Below are 20,255 nucleotides of genomic sequence, written 5' to 3' on the forward strand. Positions count from 1 at the left end.
TTACAGTCACTCTAACAGAGCATGACTTTGCAGTGAGATCAAATCAGTAGTAGAAGGTGAGATTACAGTCACTCTAGCAGTACATGACTTTGCAGTGAAATCAAATCATTCCTTAAATTAATTGTACTCACTTTTAAAATTAAGTATTTTTGAACCTGTACTAAGTGTGAAACTATAATTATTAATATGTTGGTTTTACTTGCAGAAGAAATTCATAAAGAGTTAAATAATTTCAGTTTTATTTAAAAATCCTATAAATAGAAAGTCAGATTATAATTTCAATAATAAATCTATTTTGTTTTTCATTTTATGGAATCAAAGTAAGGCTATTTGAATGTTAAAATAAATTGAAAATTCAATTTGAAAGGTCAATATCAAAATCAAATTATGTATTTTTATGATGTAATGTAGATATAAAATTAAGAAATCTAGGGAACAGACTGTCCTTGGAATTGCTTGTGAGATAAACAAAATTAACAATAAAATTCAGACAAGCTGCAGTAACCTGCCAATCAAAATAAAATGTCTTTGTTAAAATGTACAGATATATACATATACATATAAACATCTTAAGTAACTAAATTACAAAATTTTTGACAAAGCTAATGTTTAATATTTTGATAATCAGTGTTTGTGTGTGTTTGTCTACATTCTTTGTTCTTTTCTGATCAGATTTTAGAAATTTTTGATTTATTCAGAATTACTCTATAAATCAATCTAAGTGCCCTGTAATGCCATTAAACGTTTTGTAAACAGGTCTTTAAATTTGGTTATATTTTGTTCAAAATTGGTTGGGAATCTTTAATCGAGGTATTCTGCAATTGAAGTGCACCCTCTGCCCAAAAGTAAACAACAAAAAACCCTACAGCTTTTGAAGCTCTTAAAAAGTTGTAATTATTGAAGCAAAGCTTGAAAATAACAGGACATTTACCTTTGTCCTTGCAAGAGAAAGAGAAGACCTGAATGATGAGAAAAATATAAACAACGTACAAGTTCTAATAAAAGATTGAAGGAGGACAATGCTACGAATGGAATAAAAGATAGGAACTGGGACACTATTCGATGTGAAATATGTACACTTTTCAGTATGAAAAAAATTTTTAAGAGTATCCTCCACCAGTAGAATTTGTTTTAATCCTACCTAATACTTCAGCAGCTGCAGAGAATGTTTTCACAATTAAAAAATAGTGTCTACAGAAACGTTTCAGTTGAATGTCTCAAATTTCAAAATTATTAACTCTACAATGAAACTCAGAAGAGGAGTAGAGACAATTTATTAAAATTAAATATAAGATGATATCTTTTTAAATTTCAGAAAGATACTATAACATGGTTTTGGAGACACAAATGTCTAACAAATGGTTCAAAATAGATAAATACATTCCAAGACTAATTATTCAGGTTAGACTAACTTTTATGTTTCAGATATTCAATATAAAGAAGTATTGACATTTGCTTTAATATACTCAGATCCAGATTTGTTTGAAATTTTTCAAATTTTAAAAAGAATGGTACTTTCAAAAGTAGGTTTGAACAGAACTATTTTATAGGTCCACCAATATTATAAAATTAATTTGTCATTCAATAAATAAACATTTCTAAAAAAATATAATGTCAATTCTTTTTATACAAATGTCACTCCCCTCCCGATTTGCCCTTAATCTTCAACTCTTAAAAAGTCCAATATTTGGGTTAAGAAAGTTCTGAGTAAGCATCTGCAATAACAACTTGTGATTGTGTAGGATTCCGATTTGCTTACTACGTGCTACTTACATGTCATTAAGCGCCCTTAAAAGTCACTGTGCACATTTAATGGAACCTCTCTTAGATTAACTACCAAAAAATGTCAAAAAGCTGGCTAAAAACGAGTTGCTCTTTTGTGATCACAAACCGAAAGTAGTTTTAAAAATCTAACTGTAAAGCCATATCATTACCTATGTGCTAGCTGCCAGCTAACCAGAAAACACATCGCTTGGGTCGGGCCTGTTCAAATTCTGTCACACTGGTCTATGGAAAAGTGACACATTTCAGGGTCTTTGCTACAGAATGCAGTGATAGACTGTCAGAGCCAAATGGTCACAAAGAGTTTTAGAGAGTGTTATGATTATTTTTTGACACAAATACCAAGGGATTTCGGTATTTCCTCGTTGTTCAAGGTGAATCTGAGTAGTCCCCAGCAAGTAAACATGTTACAAAGTGTTTCCTATACATGGTGAGTCATATATGGCAAAAGAGTACTTCCCTACTGCATTCTTCTATTAATCCTTTGTAACTTTAATTAACCATTAATGCTTCAAGGTTAATAACTTTTAAAAAATAGAGCAGATGAGGATGCTGAGGTCAATTTAATGTGGGAATGCATAAGTGATGTGTGTCTTTGGATCCTGAGACATAGTTCCTAGTTATAGAACACACATATTCCAAAGGTGTTTTATATTCTATAATCCCAAATATATTGCAACTAAAGAGGTCAATTTAAAGATGAAAATCTAGTATCAATTCATTCATGCAACCCTCAAGACTTGACCTTCTAGGTACAATCTCAACAGTTGTGAGCAGTGTAATTACAGTTTTCATATGGCTGTGATCCTTTTCATTGTAGAAAACATCTCTACATATATCACTTCCTTGGATTTGCTAAGTCACCTGTGAGTAGGACAGACCAATGTTATGCTTCTCCTTATATTTTTATAGACTAAAAAATAAAATGAGCCACATTTCCCTTTTTCAAGTTTTACTCCTGGAAAGAACTGAATGGAAAAGTGAGGATAAATTCACTTCTCTTTTCTACCCAAGGCTAATGTGACTGTGAAAAGTTCTAGAATAATGCTGGGAGATTAAATATCTAATTATCCCTGTTACGTATTTCCTTGTGCCAGACATTAGGATCAATATTTTATATGAATTTTCTTATTTTAATCTAGTTAGCAAGTCTGTGCATAGATATTATTCTCATTTTTGTAAATGAAGAAACTGATTCATTGACTAGACAAAAATCATAAGCCAAAAAGTTATAAAGTCATCCTTTTCATTCTGGGCATTCAACTGCAAAATAGTGCTTTTATTTGCTCTGCCATATTGCATTGCATAATCTATAAATATTATCTCAACTTTAGGAGAGAATTTTGAGATATTTATGGAGCTTAGCATTTGAGCCCAAAGTTTACCTGGATAGTTAAATGTCTAAGAATTATTGAAAAACATTGAGAATGAAAGGAAGACAAATGTATACACAGTCACATACACTGTGTGAGCTGCAAGGCAACTGAAAGGTAATTGAAGATTTCAAAAAAATTGCCCACTTTATATATGAGTACTTTGTATATGATGAAGTTGATATTTCAAAATGTTAGGGAGGGAATATTCACAAAATGGGGCAAAGATATTAAGTATCCAATTTGGAAAAAAAAATCAGGATAGAGACATACTTCATATCATACAAAATTTTGCATTTGAAATTCTGGATGCTCATAAATTATTTATTTAATACATATTTATGACATACCACTATTACCTAATGTTACATAAGACGGCACTGACCCATTTCCAAAATGATTCTTCAGTCCAGTTGGTCATTTCAATACAGTATCTCCTGAATTGCAATTTTTTTAAATTTAGCAAACACTTGCAAAGCACTTTCTCTGGGTCACACACTAGTATTGCAAAGCTAAAAGGCACAGTCTCAGTCCTTAATTACTAACTCTGTGATTCCTCTGTATTTCCCATGACACACAGTTAATTCTGTCAGGTCTACAAAGAGTTTTGAATACTCATTGATGACTAAGAACTTTTCTATACCCCAAACTTAAGGCTTAAGAAGAGGAGGATCAGGAGAAAGAGAAGGGGGAGAAAAAGGAGAAGGGGAAGGAAGCAAGGAATGAAGGAAGGAAGGAAGGAAAGAAGGAAAGAAGGGAGGGAGGGAGGGAGGCTATTAATCTCTGCATTTAGAAAAAGTACATTGTGGTCAGGAAGATATACAAGTAAATAATTTCAATATAACATGAGGGGTGCCAAAAAATTGTTATGTGTGACTGCTACGTATGGGCAGTGAAAGGTTGCTTAGCTGAAAGTGGGTGTCCAGGAAGACTTCAAGGTCATGATGCTACAGCAGGGTTCTAAAAGTTCACAAAAGTCAATTAGTGGAAAAAAGAATTGGTACATACTGGATAAATACATATTGAATTGATTGAATAAATAATGAATGAATGAATGGATAAATAAGTAAATGGATGGACAAATTCAAAATGTCTAACAAAGTTTCTGAACACTAGGCTTTTAATGACCTGTTGTAGAGAAGAGTCAGAAACATGAGAACTCAATTATTTCCCTAGAAGAAATCTGAACACAGATTTTCAGCTAGACTGCTTTTGGCTCCATGTAACAGAATACTTGACTTCATGTGGCCTAAACAATCAGTGCTTGTAAATGAATCTCTAAACACAAGAATTCTCAAGACAGGAATCTGGTATTTTGCAGCTCAGCTATACCACACCTCTGTCCAATGTCTCTTCGGTTCTCCTGGCTTTCCCTTTGTGGTCTCAAGATGCCGTGGAAGCACTGGACATCATATTCTTCCACGATAATATACAGAGCAGGAATGGAGCTTCTCCCCACGAACCTCTCCCTTCTACTGAAGAGGAAAATCTTACCCCAATGTTACCCAGATAGAATTTCCCCAGGTTCCATTGGTCAGAATTGTATCACATTGCCTCGCTTATTCGCATGGAAGGCTGGAAACATAAGTATTTGGCATTTCAGTTTCTATGGAGAGAATTGTCTTTGACCACTAATAGGTAGAAGAATGGCTGCTGCTTATGCAAACAGCACTGCCTGCCATATGAGCTAGGTGAATACTAAAGTGAAGAATTAGTGACACATACATATGGTGCTCCTCCACATGCTAAGGTGACACGGGTGAACATCAGTTCCTAGATATGAAACATAATGATAGTTTGGATGTGCCCTGTAACTTTCACCATTTCTTGTGCTTCTGTCATGCAGAGATTCACCCTCTAGCAAAAGAAGTGACTATTTTTACACCTTATATAAATTCTGAGAAAGTCAGTGACCCCTTTGTCTTACACCTTATATGAACCTCTAGGAAAATCATACTCCAAGAAATGACCCCAGTAGAAAGATGAAGCAAAGAGATGAACATCTAAGACACACCAGGTTCTTTACTAGGAATGTAACACACATTATCTTATTCAGTCCTAACAGGGATCCTGAGGCAGGGGTTAAAAGGAAACAGAGGTTCACTTGTCTCAAGCCAAAAAGCTGAGAGATGCTATAGCTAGATGTGCATCCCTGGCCAGCCTGACTGTCAACAGCATCCCTCTGTTAGTATATCCACGTCAGAGGCGATCTCATGTATGTTTGAAGACGCCGAACGTTCTACTTTTGTGAGCACTCCGGCTTGTAAAACTTCTGAACAGTGACAATAGGCAGAAAATGTCTCTTTTCAGTTCTTTGCCTATGTATTTATTGCTTCACCCTGTAGACCCCATTTTCATAGTCCAATAATTTTACTCATTGTGCAACTATCAATCGTATTCAAAATGATTCCTAGAACTAAAATACCAAGCATTTGTCTGAGTAAATACAGAAGTTTTCATTGGAAATATTACGTAATTTGTTTTGAATCTTACACATTAATTATTTGTCCAACAGATTTTCACATCTACCATGCATCATGCTCCATACACATGTAGATGTTTATCAATGTAGATTTGTGATCAGCCTCCAATTCAACAAATATTTCCTGATTATCTACCATAGGACCAACATTGCGCTAGATTCTGATGGGTTAAAGAGGTAAGTAAAATCTTGTCCTTACCCTCAGAAACTCTGTTAGTTGAGAGTCATTCTTCAGCTATTCTAGAAAAAATATTTGTTCTGCTTTTTTCCCTAACTCAGAAATGAAATTTATAAAAGCACAAAATGTGTGCTGTTTTTTCTTTGTTTTCACCCACTCTAAATCCCACTCTACACCCTTCTTCTTTGCTCTGCTCTGTGCCACGTGAGGCCAACTCCTGTGGAGAGCTCACTTCCCTTCCTGAATGGTGTCCAGTTGGATTCATCCAAAGAGGAGCACCAGGGAAATACAATAAGCTTCGGGTCACTTCTTCTCAGCTCCCTCCTTTCTTAAGACTGTATTTCTAGCAGGGTCTTCCTCCTCACAGGAAGATGACTCCTTCTGGGATGGGAGCAGAGGAGGGCTCTCCTCTGGAGATCTGGTTCTCACTGGGTTCCAGTAACACCATTTTCCCTGGGTGTCTTGATCATGCAGATGGTAATAGCAGAAGCTTTTATTCATCTCTGGGTGCCTTACTCTTTCTTGCTTGTTCTCTTAACCAGCATACACATCTGTGGAGTCCCTTTACTAAAATCTCTTCTCTAGGTGTCTTGTCCATGGAGATGGTAATAGCAGAAGCTTTTACTCATCTCTGGGTGCCTTACTGTTCCTTGTTTGTTCTCTTAACCAGCATACACATATGTGGAGTCCCTTTACTAAAATCTCTTCATCCAAACCACCCAGGGCAAATTCTGTTTCTTGCTGGGGCTTTGAGTAATCAGACTATCAGAGTGATGAAAAGTTACAAGTCCAATCTCTGCTTTTTATTTTACAGGAATGCAAACTCAGGCTCAGAGAAGGTTTCACTTGCCAGAGGTCACTCAGTCCCTGGGAAGGATGAGAACCAGTTCACCTGGCTCTCCAGCACATGTTCCGGCACATGCACCCCAGACCACCCCCAAGGATGCGACCCATTCCTTATGTGAAGTCTGATCTTCCAAACTTTAGACAGTGGATCCTTCTGTGAGCTTTCGAGCCTGCAAGCTAAGGACATGAATGAAATGAGTCATCCCCACAGAGCTTCATTAATTTTAAGGCAATTTAAGATTTCTGAGTCATAGGTTTCAGTCATTTAGATTTTCCCAGCTGGTACTGTACTTGCCCACACACACTTTTCTTTAAAGATTGCATCTGTGTCTAGATGTGTGGTTCTGCCCACCCTTCCTCAGTTTCTGAGAAGAAACCAGACCTGGTAGAGTGATACATGCAGGGCTAAGCCATTTCCATTTACCACGTGCACTGGAGTCTTTGCATGAAGGATTAATGGGATTAGCAGTCTGCGGCTTGATCCAGACTCTATCCACCAGAGACGTGCACAATTCCAAATTCTATATCCAACACAATATTTTACCCAGTCTCCCAAGAAAATTCAGTTATGCCATATGGTGACTCCACTCACTGAATAATATTTAGCAACTTGATGAACAAGGACTGAATCATATCTTAACCATCTTGGGCAAATATTGTTTTATATAGCAACAGTATTAGTAATATATATGTTTTATTTTTTACATGAGTACTTCCTGCTACGCCCACTAAAAATTAAGAGCTAGACCTCACTGGAAGTAGACTACACAATAAAAGAGTTCTCCCTCATTAGCAATCTCCAATTCAATATTGCATTGTATGTATGATACATTCAGAATGTCTGCTTTTTCCTTCCTCCAGAACAGCTGCTGGGATTGAGCAATAGTCTCCCAGGGTAACGCAGCAGGGAATCCTGGGGCATTTCCCAGACACTGAAAACAAAGGATATGTATCCATGGGGAGAACAGGGCTTCAGCTCTCTCCCTCCCACCAAGAAGTTCTCCATATCCTCAGTACGTGGAGGAGAAAATTAGCAAGCCTCTGAGTGAGGAGCCCCTGTGACCCAGGGATTTTAAGAAAATCATTTTCCTCCTTGAGCCTCAATTCATCTGTTCAACAGGGATCATAATGAAAACTCGTTATAAACTGTAATACGACATGCAAGTGCTAGGTTGGTCATTTACAATGTGCAGACCCTGTTAAAACTGTACCTATATGCAACCATGAGGAAGATGTAATCTGTATCTCCAACCATCTTACAAGTGGAAAATAGAAATTTGTGGAGATAATTGAGACAATTTCCACAAAATGCAACTTGGCTAAGATAGTTATGAACAGTAAAGAGACTCTCAGGTCGACATAAGAGTTCCTGAAGGTGCTAGTGCCCAAGAGGAATCTTGAATGATCAGCAGGATTTGTAGAGGTTATAAGAATATTTATTCCTGGCAGCCAGGGGCATGAGCATTAGTTACTAGTGAGTATAGTGCATGGCCCAACGTGGCAGGAAATAAGGCCGTATTATAGCAATTAAGAAATGTTACTATTATTACTGCAGCATCAGTGCTTTCTGAAAATCAAAAAAAGGATATCTGGGAGAGTCTCATGCCACGGCTGCAGCAACTCGTCTCACCCCACCCTGTGGGGCCACTATTGTGCCCCTCTCCTAGGACATCGCTGTAAAATGTCCCTTGATTTATTACTGTGTATAAACCCAATACTTACCGATGTAAAAGAACCCACTTCTTTATATCGTGGTCTTGTGCGGCAGGAACTGGGGAAGACAGCACACCTGGAGTCACTTAGTGATGTTCCGTTGGCTGCTGGTGCTGCTGGAAGGATTGGGATGACTTCCTTATCATGCCTGGAGCCTTGTCGGTTGGTTGGAAGCCTGGGCTCTACCAGGCCCGTATCCTTCTTCACATATTCTTGGGGCCTTTCCTGGTGCTTTCTCCGGCTGGGTGGCTGGTTGGGCTTATTTCCTGCCAACTCAAGACTCCAAGAGACTAAGGTAGATGTTTCCAAGTCTCTCCAAGGCAAAGCCTGGGACTGGCCATATGTCATCTCTGCCATTTTCTATGGGTCCAAGCAGTCTCAGGTCAGTCCATATTCAAGTGGAAGGAAATAGACCCCAATTTTTAATGGGAGAAGTGTCAGATATGTGTGGCTGTCTTTACTCTGGCATATTTATCTCTCCACTTGTGGTCACCCCATATATGTAAGAAAGTCTGTTGATTCCCGGTCCAAGTAAGAATGTGATAGGAAACAAAAGAAAAAAATCTCCCATAAAACAACAGTGCAGCATAAAAGAGGCTTCTGTCCTTCTTTTGTGAGTTCCTATGTGACCCACTGTCCTGTGTCCAGCACCTAGCGCAGTGCTTGGCACACAGAATGTGATCAATCCACAGAACTTAGCTGACAGGAGTTTGCTACTATATGTTTATGTGAGTGAATTTCTCACACTGAACCTTCCAGGAAAGGTGCCAGGGGACTCTTATTGCAAAATTAGCAGTTTATTGGGTTGACAAAGAGAACATTCAATTAAGAAGATTTTCAGAACACAATGGAATCATTTTAGTTCTGAAATGTGAGCTTAAAAAGTTATCATTTTGAAACATCCAACAAGCATTTCAAGACTCCATGGCAAAATGCAGCCCCCTGTACACAGGCACAGATGGAGGGTCTTTGTTGGGCACAGGAAAGCAGAGGCCTCTGTGTAAATCCCAGGATTCTCTGCCCCAGTAAAAAGCCCAGGCTCTGTCCCTAGTGCCAGGCATCTAAAAGAATGCCACATATTGATTTATCTAACAAACAGCGATGATGACCACCATGTGCCTATCACCATCCTAAGCACTTTGAGTATAGAGGGAAATAAGACAGGCTCCAGGTCTCAAAGACTTTTTGTCTCCCATTGGGGAATTTTTTGCCCATTATTAGAGTCTAGGGAAATACTTGGATATTATGAAGTAGTAGACTAAGATGGTGAGGGGCAGAGAGGCAGAGTCAGCCCACTACCCAGCCATGGAACCACCATGCCAGAGGGAAGAATCTTCCTAGCATTAGAGAGATATCAAGTGTCTCAGTGTATGTCAGTAGCTTTTAGCTTCTGCCTCCTTCCTGTTAAGCATAATGATCTCTACCCCAAAATTAGCCTGTAAGAGGCTGTGGCTTCTATTTGGCTTATACTCTGTCTCAGGTTCTTCTCATATGTTTGCTCCAGATAAAGCAAGCTGCCATGTTTGGGCTCACCTATGGAGAGGTCTATGTGGTCAGGAACTGAGAGTGGTTTCCAGCCAACATCCAAGGAGAAAATGAAACCCTCAGTTCAACAACTTTCAAGACTCTGAATTCTGCTAGTAACTACATGAGTGACCTTGGAAGCATATTCTTCCCCCGTTGACCATTCAGATGAAACCACAGACTTGGCCTACATATTGGTTACATCCTTGTGAATGAGTCTGAGGCAGAGGACTTAGCTAAGCTATGACTGGATCCCTGAACCACAGAGATGATGATTTGTTTTAAGCCATTAAGTTTTGAGGGGTAATTTGTTATGTAGCAATATATAACTAATACAAGTGTATAAAAGAAGAATACAATTGAACTAGCTCACCTTCCAGTCTACTGCACTTTCTACCAGCCCATGTGATTTCTGGCTTATAAAGATCTTTCATCTAGAAGCCACAGGAGCATCTGGCTGGAGTGATGAAGTCCTAGGGTTTTACTTCAATAATCACATGTTTTCATGGTCTGACTACAGCCTCGTGTGTGTTCTTTGCAGCTTCTGTCTCTACCTCACACAGACCTAACTGCTGTTTCTTATCTCAGCAGACCTGTGTCTTCCTGCCTCCAGGGCTTGGCACAATATCTTCTCTTAGAAACAGGCTTCTATCTTGACCGGCTGATAGTCTACTCAAATTTCAAGGCCAGTTCAAAAATGTTCCTTTCTTGTTTCCCTGGCTGACGAGATTCTTTTTCTTCTCTGAATTTTCCATATCTGTATACGTCCTACTCTCTGCCAAGGGGTCTTCTCAAGGATAAAATAGCAAATAACATTCCTTGGCTTTGTTTATTTTATATTTGATAATTGTAATGTCTACTGTTGGCTTTTCAGTAGAATTACTTTATGCAAATATTGTGTACTTCAACTCAATTATAAATTCTGAGGGCAGTGATATACACAGCCCTGTGATGTCCATAGTAACAGTGTCCCAAAGCAGAGTAACTGTTTGTTATGGACTGAACTGGGACCAACCACAAATTCATATCTGAAAGCCCTTACCACCAATATGATTATACTTGCAGAAATACATTTAGAACACAATGGAATCATTTTGGAATTTATTTTCAGGGACTATATTTAAGAGTCTATAGGGAGGCAAGTAAGGTTAAAATAGATCATAAGGGTAGTTCCTAATCCAATAGGACTGGTGTCCTCATAACAGGAGGGGAAATACCAGGGATACTCAGGCACTGAGAAAAAGACCCTATTAGGACCTAGCAAGGAGGCAGCCATCTGTAAGCCAAGGACAGAGGCCTCAGGAGAAACCAAACCTGCTGACACCTTGACCTTGGACTTCCAGCCTCCAGAACTGTAAGAAAATACATTTCTCTTAAAGCCACCCAGGCTGTGGCACATTGTTACGGCAGCCCAAGCAGAATAGTGCTGTCATTGGCAAGACAAGTCAGGCAGTGCAGTTGACTAAGTAGACCCACAGTAGCATGACAAAGCTATAGGCCGGGGCGTCCAATCTTTTGGCTTCCCTGGGCCACACTGGGAGAAGAAAAACTGTCTTGGGCCACACACAAAATATACTAACACTAAGGATAACTGATGATCTTTTTTTTTAAAAAAGTTTCATAATGTTTTAAGAAAGTTTATGGATTTGCGTTGGGTTTTATTGAAAGCCACCCTGGGCTGCATGCAGCCTGTGGGCCGCGAGTTGGACAAACTTGCTACAGGCCATGGGCTCAGACACATCTGAATTTCAGTTCTGTCTCTACCCAACAAAAGTTACTCTTTCTTGTTGAACCTCAGTTTTCCTTGTCTATAAAATGGGGTTAATGATCCCTGTATTTCACTATTACCACAAGAAAGATATGAAATAGTGTTTGCAAAGTGCATGTCATAAACTAAATGCAAAAAGATGTATTACCTCCTCCCTTCCTTCTTTGCTCCTCCCCAGGGAGAGAGATGAAATCAGTAACATGGCCAGGCCAGACATTTGGAGCCTGTGGCAAAGGAAAATCCATCATACTGATTCACTCTATTTGTTTAAAATCTTAATGTTTTTCATAATAGCTTTTTGCTTTAATATTAATTTTTAAAAATATTGTGTGAAAATATTTGCCTTGATTACTGATTTTTTTAGCTTCCCCTTTCAATATTTGCACCCGAGACAAGTGCCTGGCTCTCCATACCCTATTTGGGATCCTGGATACCTAAGTAATCAAGAAAGCAGCCTCCTTTGGCCTGAGGGCAAAGCTAACCAGGATTTTTTTGTAATATCCCTAACTCCAAAAGTCCCTGTGCCCCAGATGCTGGCAGGCTGTGGATGCTGGCAGGCTGGCAGACTTTGGTCTGCAATGCAGAATGAGTCTCTCATTTGGGGATTTAGGGCTTTTCTTATAGCATCAGGGTAAAACTTTTTTCTTTCTTTTTGTTTTTCTTTTCTGAGATGACCTAGCAAGGGACCCTGGTAGGAGGGGAGATGAGCTTCTATGATGGGATGCTTTCTCAGTCTTACCTGTGCTTTGCCTGTGTTTCCCTGAGGGATTTTAATAAACCTGGAGAAAAGGAACATGTTAGCAGCACCTGGGGCTGGCACATGAGGCTCTGCCAGCTCCCGATGAACCCCCATTTTCTGGCTAAGAATCCTTGCCATGCCTTCTATCTGCCATGCCTGTATGTTGAGATTTTTGCCTCTCCCACCAGGCTGAAGGCAGCCAGAAGACATGAGGTCATAACAGATCTTTAACTTTCTTGCCCTGCACAAGATCAGCGAGAAGGAGAAAGAGGCAAGAGAGAGAAAAGAGGAGAGGGGAGATATTAGGATTATCCAGAGGGACAGAACTATTAATAATAGGATATATGTGTATATGAAAGGGAGCTTATTAAGAATTGACTCACAAGATAAAGGAAGTCCCATGACAGGTCATCTACAAGCTGAGGAGGTAGGAAGCCAGTAGTCTTGAGTCCAAAAGCCTCAGAAGTAGGAAAGCCGACAATGCAGCCTTCGGTCTGTGGCCAAAGGCCCAAGAGACCCTGGCAAGCCACTGGTGTAAGTCCAAGAGTCCAAATGTTGAAGAACCTGGAGTCTGATGTCCAAGGGCAGGAAGCATCCAGCACGAGAGAAAGATGAAGGATGGAAGACTGAGCAAGCCAGCTTATTCCAACTTCTTCTGTCTGCTTTGTTCTAGCCACGTGGGGCTGGCAGCCAATTGGATGGTGCCCACCACCTACATTGAGTGTGGGTCTTCCTCTCCCAGTCCACCAACTGAAATGTTAATCTGCTCTGGCAACACCCTCACAGACAGAATACTTCACCGGTTACCTAGGCATCGTTCAATCTAATCCAGTTGACATCTATTATTAACCATCACAGGAGGAGAAAGAGAAGTTTAACTAATATGTTTGTACTAATAGTGGTCGTGGTGGTGGTAAGAGCCGACACTCATTGCCAACCAGACAGAAAGTGAGCACTTCATCTGTGTATCATCTAATCCTCACAACCATTCTGTGAGGTCTGTACTATTACTCTGCCATTTTAAAGAAGCCAAAAGGAAGATTTAAGGATATTACATAGTTTACCGAAAGCCATACAGCTACTGAACTTCAGAGGAAGTGCTCAGGCAAATGCCTGGCCTATTTAATGATGGTTGGTTGACTTTTGCATTCAGCTCTTTTCTAGATGTGGTTTCCCTGGGGTCTGTCAGAGATCACACCTTGGAGTCACGGAGCAGTTGTGCCATTTAGAAAGCTGTTTACTTCCTGGAGTCAAAATCCTGTATAACCCACATTTGTTAGTAAGCTCTTTTATTGACTCATATACAATTTGAATGATATCAAATTTCATATTGTCCAGAGTATAACAATTATATATATTTTTAATTGCCCAAATGAAAAAAAGTTATGAACTTTGTTATTTGCTTACATTTTTTATTTTATTAACCACAAAAGCAGGTGTAAATATTTGTAATCAGAATGTGCAGATGGGGTGAGCCATATCATTTATTCCATCCATAGTCTACTGAGTAGATTATTTTACATAGAGCTGAGACTCCATGCTACACTTGCTATATTACAGAACTCACAAATCAGAAACCACTGTTCTATAGATTTCGCCTTTTTGTTCAGACATGCTTTCCTATTTTGCAATGGTTAATGTTTCATTCACATGAAATTGCATGCCCAGGTCCCCGTGCGGGATCCAAAAATTGTCTGACTTAGAATGATATTTGGACACAGCAGGTAATAGAGGAAGAAAAGGGGCAAAAGGAGAAAGTGCAGGTGAGATAACAGGGAGTGGCGGGAAGGAGAACTGTACCATAAAAGATCGCAGGATTTTCCACCAGAATGACCAGGTTTGTGTTCATGGACTAGTAAATTCCTCGAGACTCGGGCTTCTTCTACTGAGACCAATAACAAAATCTCTTTTAAGGAGCTGTTGTCTGGATTAAATAAGATAAAATGCATAAGGGTGCTTGTTAAATTGGCAAGGCTGTTACACATATTAATTCTTATAAACCTTAATCTGAGTTCTCAGGGTCATCCAAGGTCAAGTTGATGATTGATTTGGTGCCCAAATGGGATGGAATCTCAACGCATCGGGATTCAGATATTGGTCTACTTGTTACATGCCTGATTTTCCCACACCAAAGTTATATTGTAAAAGCTGAAGAGAATATTAAGTGATAATTTGATTTTACCTATTTTCTTCATAAGGAAGGTATTACTATCTCCATCCCACCCAAGAGCAAGGTTGGTCAGGGAAGTTAAATACCTTTCAAGGCCTCTCAAGCTTGTGAAACCAGGGGCAATCTGGACCCAGGTCTGTCTGCTCCTTTGAGGTCTGTGTGCTAGGTGTGGGAACATGCACTAGACTTAGCAGAACACTCTTAAAATGGAATCATTTACAGTAACTTAGCACTCTACATAATATGTAAATTCGTAGCACTTCCTGGACTAGCTGTTTCATTTTACCTGTTTTTACTTTTCTTTATTAGCTGCTCAGCAATACTTAACGGGACGGTAGACAATTTGCAACATTCAGAAAATTCCCATATGCTGGGTTTCCCACTCTAATTTAACAACAACACAATTCTCTTGTATCTCATTTCACTTGTGAGCACTCAACAGCTATTTTCCTATATGAGAAGAAGAATTACAAAACCAGGGTCTAGAAAGACGGGTTGATGGGTGCAACAAACCACCATGGCACATGTATACCTATGCAACAAACCTGCACGTTCTGCACAGGTACCCCAGAACTTAAAAGTATAATAATAATAATAAAAATCTAAAAAAAAAAAGAAAAAAGTGGTTCGAACATTGCTATTTCTTCTGTATTTAAACACTAGTCTTTTCTCAGTGGACAACTTATCTAGAGACAAAGCACATCCCCCACCGAGCCACGGCAAAGTAAGCAAGCAAGCATCATTCATGTGGAAAATCCTGCGATCTCTGTATGATACAGTTCTCCTTCCTGCCACTCTGTTGTCTTCCCTCGACTTTCTCCTTTTGTCCCTTTTCCTTCTCTGTTACGTTCTGTGTCCAAAGAGCATCCTAAATCAAAGACAATTTTTGGATCATGCATTGGGGCCCTGGGCATAGAATTTCATGTAGATACAACATTAACCACTGCAAAACAGGAAAGTATGTCTGCACGAAAAGGCAACATCTAAAAGGTGACCTTTTAATAGGAACTACTAAGAAGCACCTTGTAAATAAGTAGCTGTTTCTCCAACATGAGCTGTTAAAACAATTGAGATCGGAAATCACCATTATGAAAGCATTTTACGTGGGCCATTCAATCCAAGGGTTCAGCCAACTCTAGAAAGCCTAATGACAAGTAATGTGATATAGTAAACTATATATATATTATATATATATAGTTTCAGAATAAACTTATTCTCCTGCCCCATTTCTTCTCAATACACACATACATGTGCACACACTCACATACACACACACACACACACACACACACACACACACATGACCTCCAGGGCCATTGAGTAATGGGCTACCATGGAATAAATTAATTAGTCTCTCTGGGTCCTGTTGCCTTCATCTGTAAAGTGGAGTAACAATTTGAAGGGTTGTATAAGAACTAGAAAGAAGGAAAGTGGCTGGTCTAGCATTCAAAAGGCATAATTAAAGTGAAACTATTATTAAAGTTAGTAACAGGAAATATTCCCAACCTAATGGGGCAATTTATGACAAGGAGTTAATATAGTTAACATGAGCCAAGCATAGAAGCAACCCAGTGACCTCATTACCACCCCAAATGCAGCTAGGCAGCATGACTATCTGCAAAGCAAAGGATCATGTGGATCGTGTGGACCAGTGGCTGCAGCTGTGAAGGCGTGCATCCTCTTCCCTGAACCTCTTCCTTCTTCTCTGCACAAATGGATGACAGGACCCCTTTACAGAGCTAGCAGAACATTCAAGGAAGGCTGTAAGGGAATATGAAGTTGAATGCAAAGTAATGTATCACTAACGGTAGAACTAAGGCAATGGTGAAGAACTCAGTTTAAGATATGGCACCTCCTAAAACATTACAGAGCAGGATGGATCCTGATTGAGTTTCCCATGCATTGATTGGTTAAATCTTGCATGAAGCAGTAAGTGGGAGCACTTATCTTCTTGGCTACCTCTACTAACTCTGACACTAAGCAATCTGTAGATTCCATCATCAGGAGTATCTAGATTGGAGCTCAGGCATTAACACCACAAACCTCCTTATTACTGGACAAGCACAGCCATGTCACCTGGATTTTGAACATGTCATTTAAAACCTGAGACATCCACAAAGCCAAATGAGAGAAGTGGGGAACGTAACCTTGAGCTGAGGGAGTGCAGCCAGGTGAAGGGAATCTCCTGGAAAATATTCCAGGGAAACATAGAGGCACCGAATATGGAGGAGGATATGATCTAAGTCATAAGCCCAAAAGCAGGAGCCTGGAGTCCTTGGGGTGATGAGCAGCTGTCTGGTATGTAACCGAGAGTGAGAGATGAAGTCATTGGGAAGTTCTTGAATTTCAGGCCAATGGGTTTATATCTAAGGCCCTAACAGTTGCTTGGTCAGAATGTTTGTGTCCCCCCAAATTCACATGTTGAAATATAATCACCAATGTGATGGTATTAAGAGGTGAGGTCTTTGCGAGGTGATAAGGTCATGAGGGCAGAGACTCCAGGAATAAGATCAGTGTCCTTAAAAAGAGGCCCCAGAAAGCTGTCCTGTCTCTTCCACCATGAGGACAGCATGGAGGCGTCATTTATGAACCAGGATTCTGGCCCTTACCAGACAAGAAATGGGCCGATGCCTTGTATTGCACTTTCCAGCCTCCAGAACTGTGAGAAATACATTTCTGTTGTTTATGAACAACCAGCGTATATCATTTTATTATAGCAGCCCAAACAGACCAAGACAACTGCATTTTACACAACTTCAGGGTTTCATTCACAGAGCTTTCAACGAGAATGGAATGTTCTGGAGTTGAGCAGACCACAGTCTTTATGCACATCAGTATGAGGTGGAACTCTCTACAACTTATCCTTGAAACTTGTCACAGAGTTTTGAGTCTAGACATTACTTGCTGTCAGAGTTAAAACAGGAGAAATGTTGTCACACATGGTAAAGGCCTTAAAGTGATATAGTAGTCTTATGACTCCTTCTTAAAAACCATTGGTTATTACTTGATCAACAAACACAGCACTTCGTATAGGGCTTCACATTTAGCAGATGCCCATTGTGTGTTTCCTAAATGAATGAACTAATAAGCAATGAAGTGAATGAAGGAGCAGCTAAATATATTCCGGAATAAAGAATGTTCTAGAAAACACACACAACATGCTACTAACTCAAGACAACTGGATTTGTCCCACTACAGAGTACACTGGTTTAAATATATCTCCTCGTAATTATATAATCCTTTTATAATCGCCACATATTTTATTAATGTCGCATATTATATAGAGCCATTCCTGTAACTGTGTGTTTAACAACTCCCACAGGCCTTTGCTGATACTGTAAACATGTTATCTATTACTATTATTTCACCTAGGATTGCTTTCTGTGGATGCATTCCAACAACAACAATAATCATAATAGCTGGTTATTGAATTTTTATTATAGGCAAGACATTGTGCCAGATGCTTTATAGACATCTTCCATAATTGATATGTGTTAAGGCAAAATTTCTACTGTAATTTCACTTTATAGATTAAGATATTCTAAATTTGACTAAAGTCATATAGCTAAAAAGCGAATGAATAAAGATCCCCACCCAGATCTTCCTACTACCTGCTTTTTTGTTTTTATCTTTCAATTTGATAAGAATTACTGAGTTAACAGACATAAAAAATATTTTAAGGCACTTGATATAAATTATCTAATTTATCCTGTACTGCAATAGCTCCATGAATTTAATCAACAAACACAGCACTTAGCCATGAATTTGACCTTCAAGGACAGGTAGGAGAATGGCCACTGTATAATTTCATCAGAAGTCATATATTCACTAGGAATCATGTACAGCATCACTAGAGGTTTATACTATTCCTGCTCTCTCTTTCCTTGGAAGCCCAGTGGTATTCGCTCCCTGTGATCTCAGCAGGATCCTTCTAAATCCTGCAAACCACCATGTCACTTCCCAGTGTCACTCTTGATTTTCCATCCCCTCTACTAGGAACACCACTGTTGCTAGTTGTATCTATCAACCCCTTCCCAATCTAAATCCGAATCAATTCACTTTGCCAGCCACATGCCTGGCCACTGCCCCAGCTGCCACTGCTAGAATATGGTGCCATTACTAGAAATTTCAGAACATCCCACTCCTTTGCTTTTCCACATTCCTTCCCTCTGCCTGAAATGCCAACAACAAGCTCTTATTCATTTTATTTTATGACTCATAGGACTACTTCAAGGTCTATGAAGACAGGAAATATATTTTTTTAAATGATTGTATCTTCATATCCAGTATCTGGCACATAGTAGGTTTCAATAAATATTTGCTCCGGATTAGTTTAAGGTAATAAAAATCACATTTTTCTGGGAAAACTCCCTGAGGTTCAGGAAAAGTCATTCCTTCCTCCATGCTCCCTTGAGGCCTTGATATTCTAATTGCCACATTGTTACACAATGAAATTATTTGTTTTCCAGCCTTTCTGCGGGGCTAGACCCTGCGCTCTTGGGTGGCAGAGACCAGATCTTACTCATACTTGGATCCCTAACATTCAGCACAGGGCCCGGCTTATAGTAAGCCTTCGTAGATTTCCTGGAATTGAAAATATAATTCTAAAGCAACCACATGAGGTGAGCAGGGCGGGTGTTATGCTTCTCATCTTACAGATGAAGAAACAGGGACCTAGGGAGAAAAAACAAAGTCTTCACTTAATTTCCATTTGAAATCGGAGTCCCAGCCAGGGCTAGAACACAGGTCTCCTAACCCCAATTATTATAAAGCTCTCTTGGCCACTGCATAGAGGAGGCCAGGCACCTCTCTTTCTGACTCAACAGCAGAGGTTGCTTCAAGTCTGTCCCTGACACAGGCCAAGTGTCTTCCTGGGGTAAGACTGGATTAGGGGACCCTGCTCGGTCAGTGGTCATGGTGATCACCTAGGGAAATAGATCTATTCTCCTGGGATCTGAGATTGAGTCCTAGGCAGGTTTGTGGGGAGTAGGATGGTGAGATGTGCTAGAAGGCACGGGCCAGTTCCTAACATTCCTCTTAACTCTGTGCTGCTGGGTGGCGGCTTTATAGTCAGTGTCCTCTCCATCTCTGGCCACCTTCCCAGGACTCCTGATCATTAGAGGGACTCTGTTGTCCCAAGTGGACATAATTATAAATAGCTCCCTTCTTTTACTGAAAATGTCCTACCGTGGACAATAAATAATTTAGTCCCCTTCTCCAGTGGAAAATATACTACACCGTTGCAAAAGCTCAGAGGGCTCCAGGAGTCGCCCCAAGTCCCCTTTCTCAGTTCCTTGGCATTATTATTTTTTTAAAGTTTGTCCTCTACTAGATTGCTTCTCGTTCACCGGGATATCTTAGATCATGGCTGGCGTTTGAAGCTCTGTCTGAGTTCGAGCCCCTTTCCTCCTGTGTTCCTGTCCAAGCCAGCGCACTGGAATCTCCCAAGGAAGTTAAGAATAATTCGGGGAGCGGAGCGCGAGGCGGGGCGGGGGGGGGGGGTGGCGGTGGGGTGCGGCGAGGCGGAAAACCGTAGCCTTCACCTGGTTAACAAAGAGGACTCAGGATGCCCAGCACCCTGGATGGGAGCCAACAGCGCTCCCTGGAGGTGTGGGTGCAAGATTTTGTCTAGCTTGGGCTCCAAGGCCCTCCGGGCAATGCTCTGGGAAGGGAAGAATTC

Source organism: Aotus nancymaae, unplaced genomic scaffold, assembly GCF_030222135.1.
Source record: "Aotus nancymaae isolate 86718 unplaced genomic scaffold, 86718_ANA_hifiasm-v0.15.2.pri h1tg000057l, whole genome shotgun sequence".
NCBI lineage: Eukaryota > Metazoa > Chordata > Mammalia > Primates > Aotidae > Aotus > Aotus nancymaae.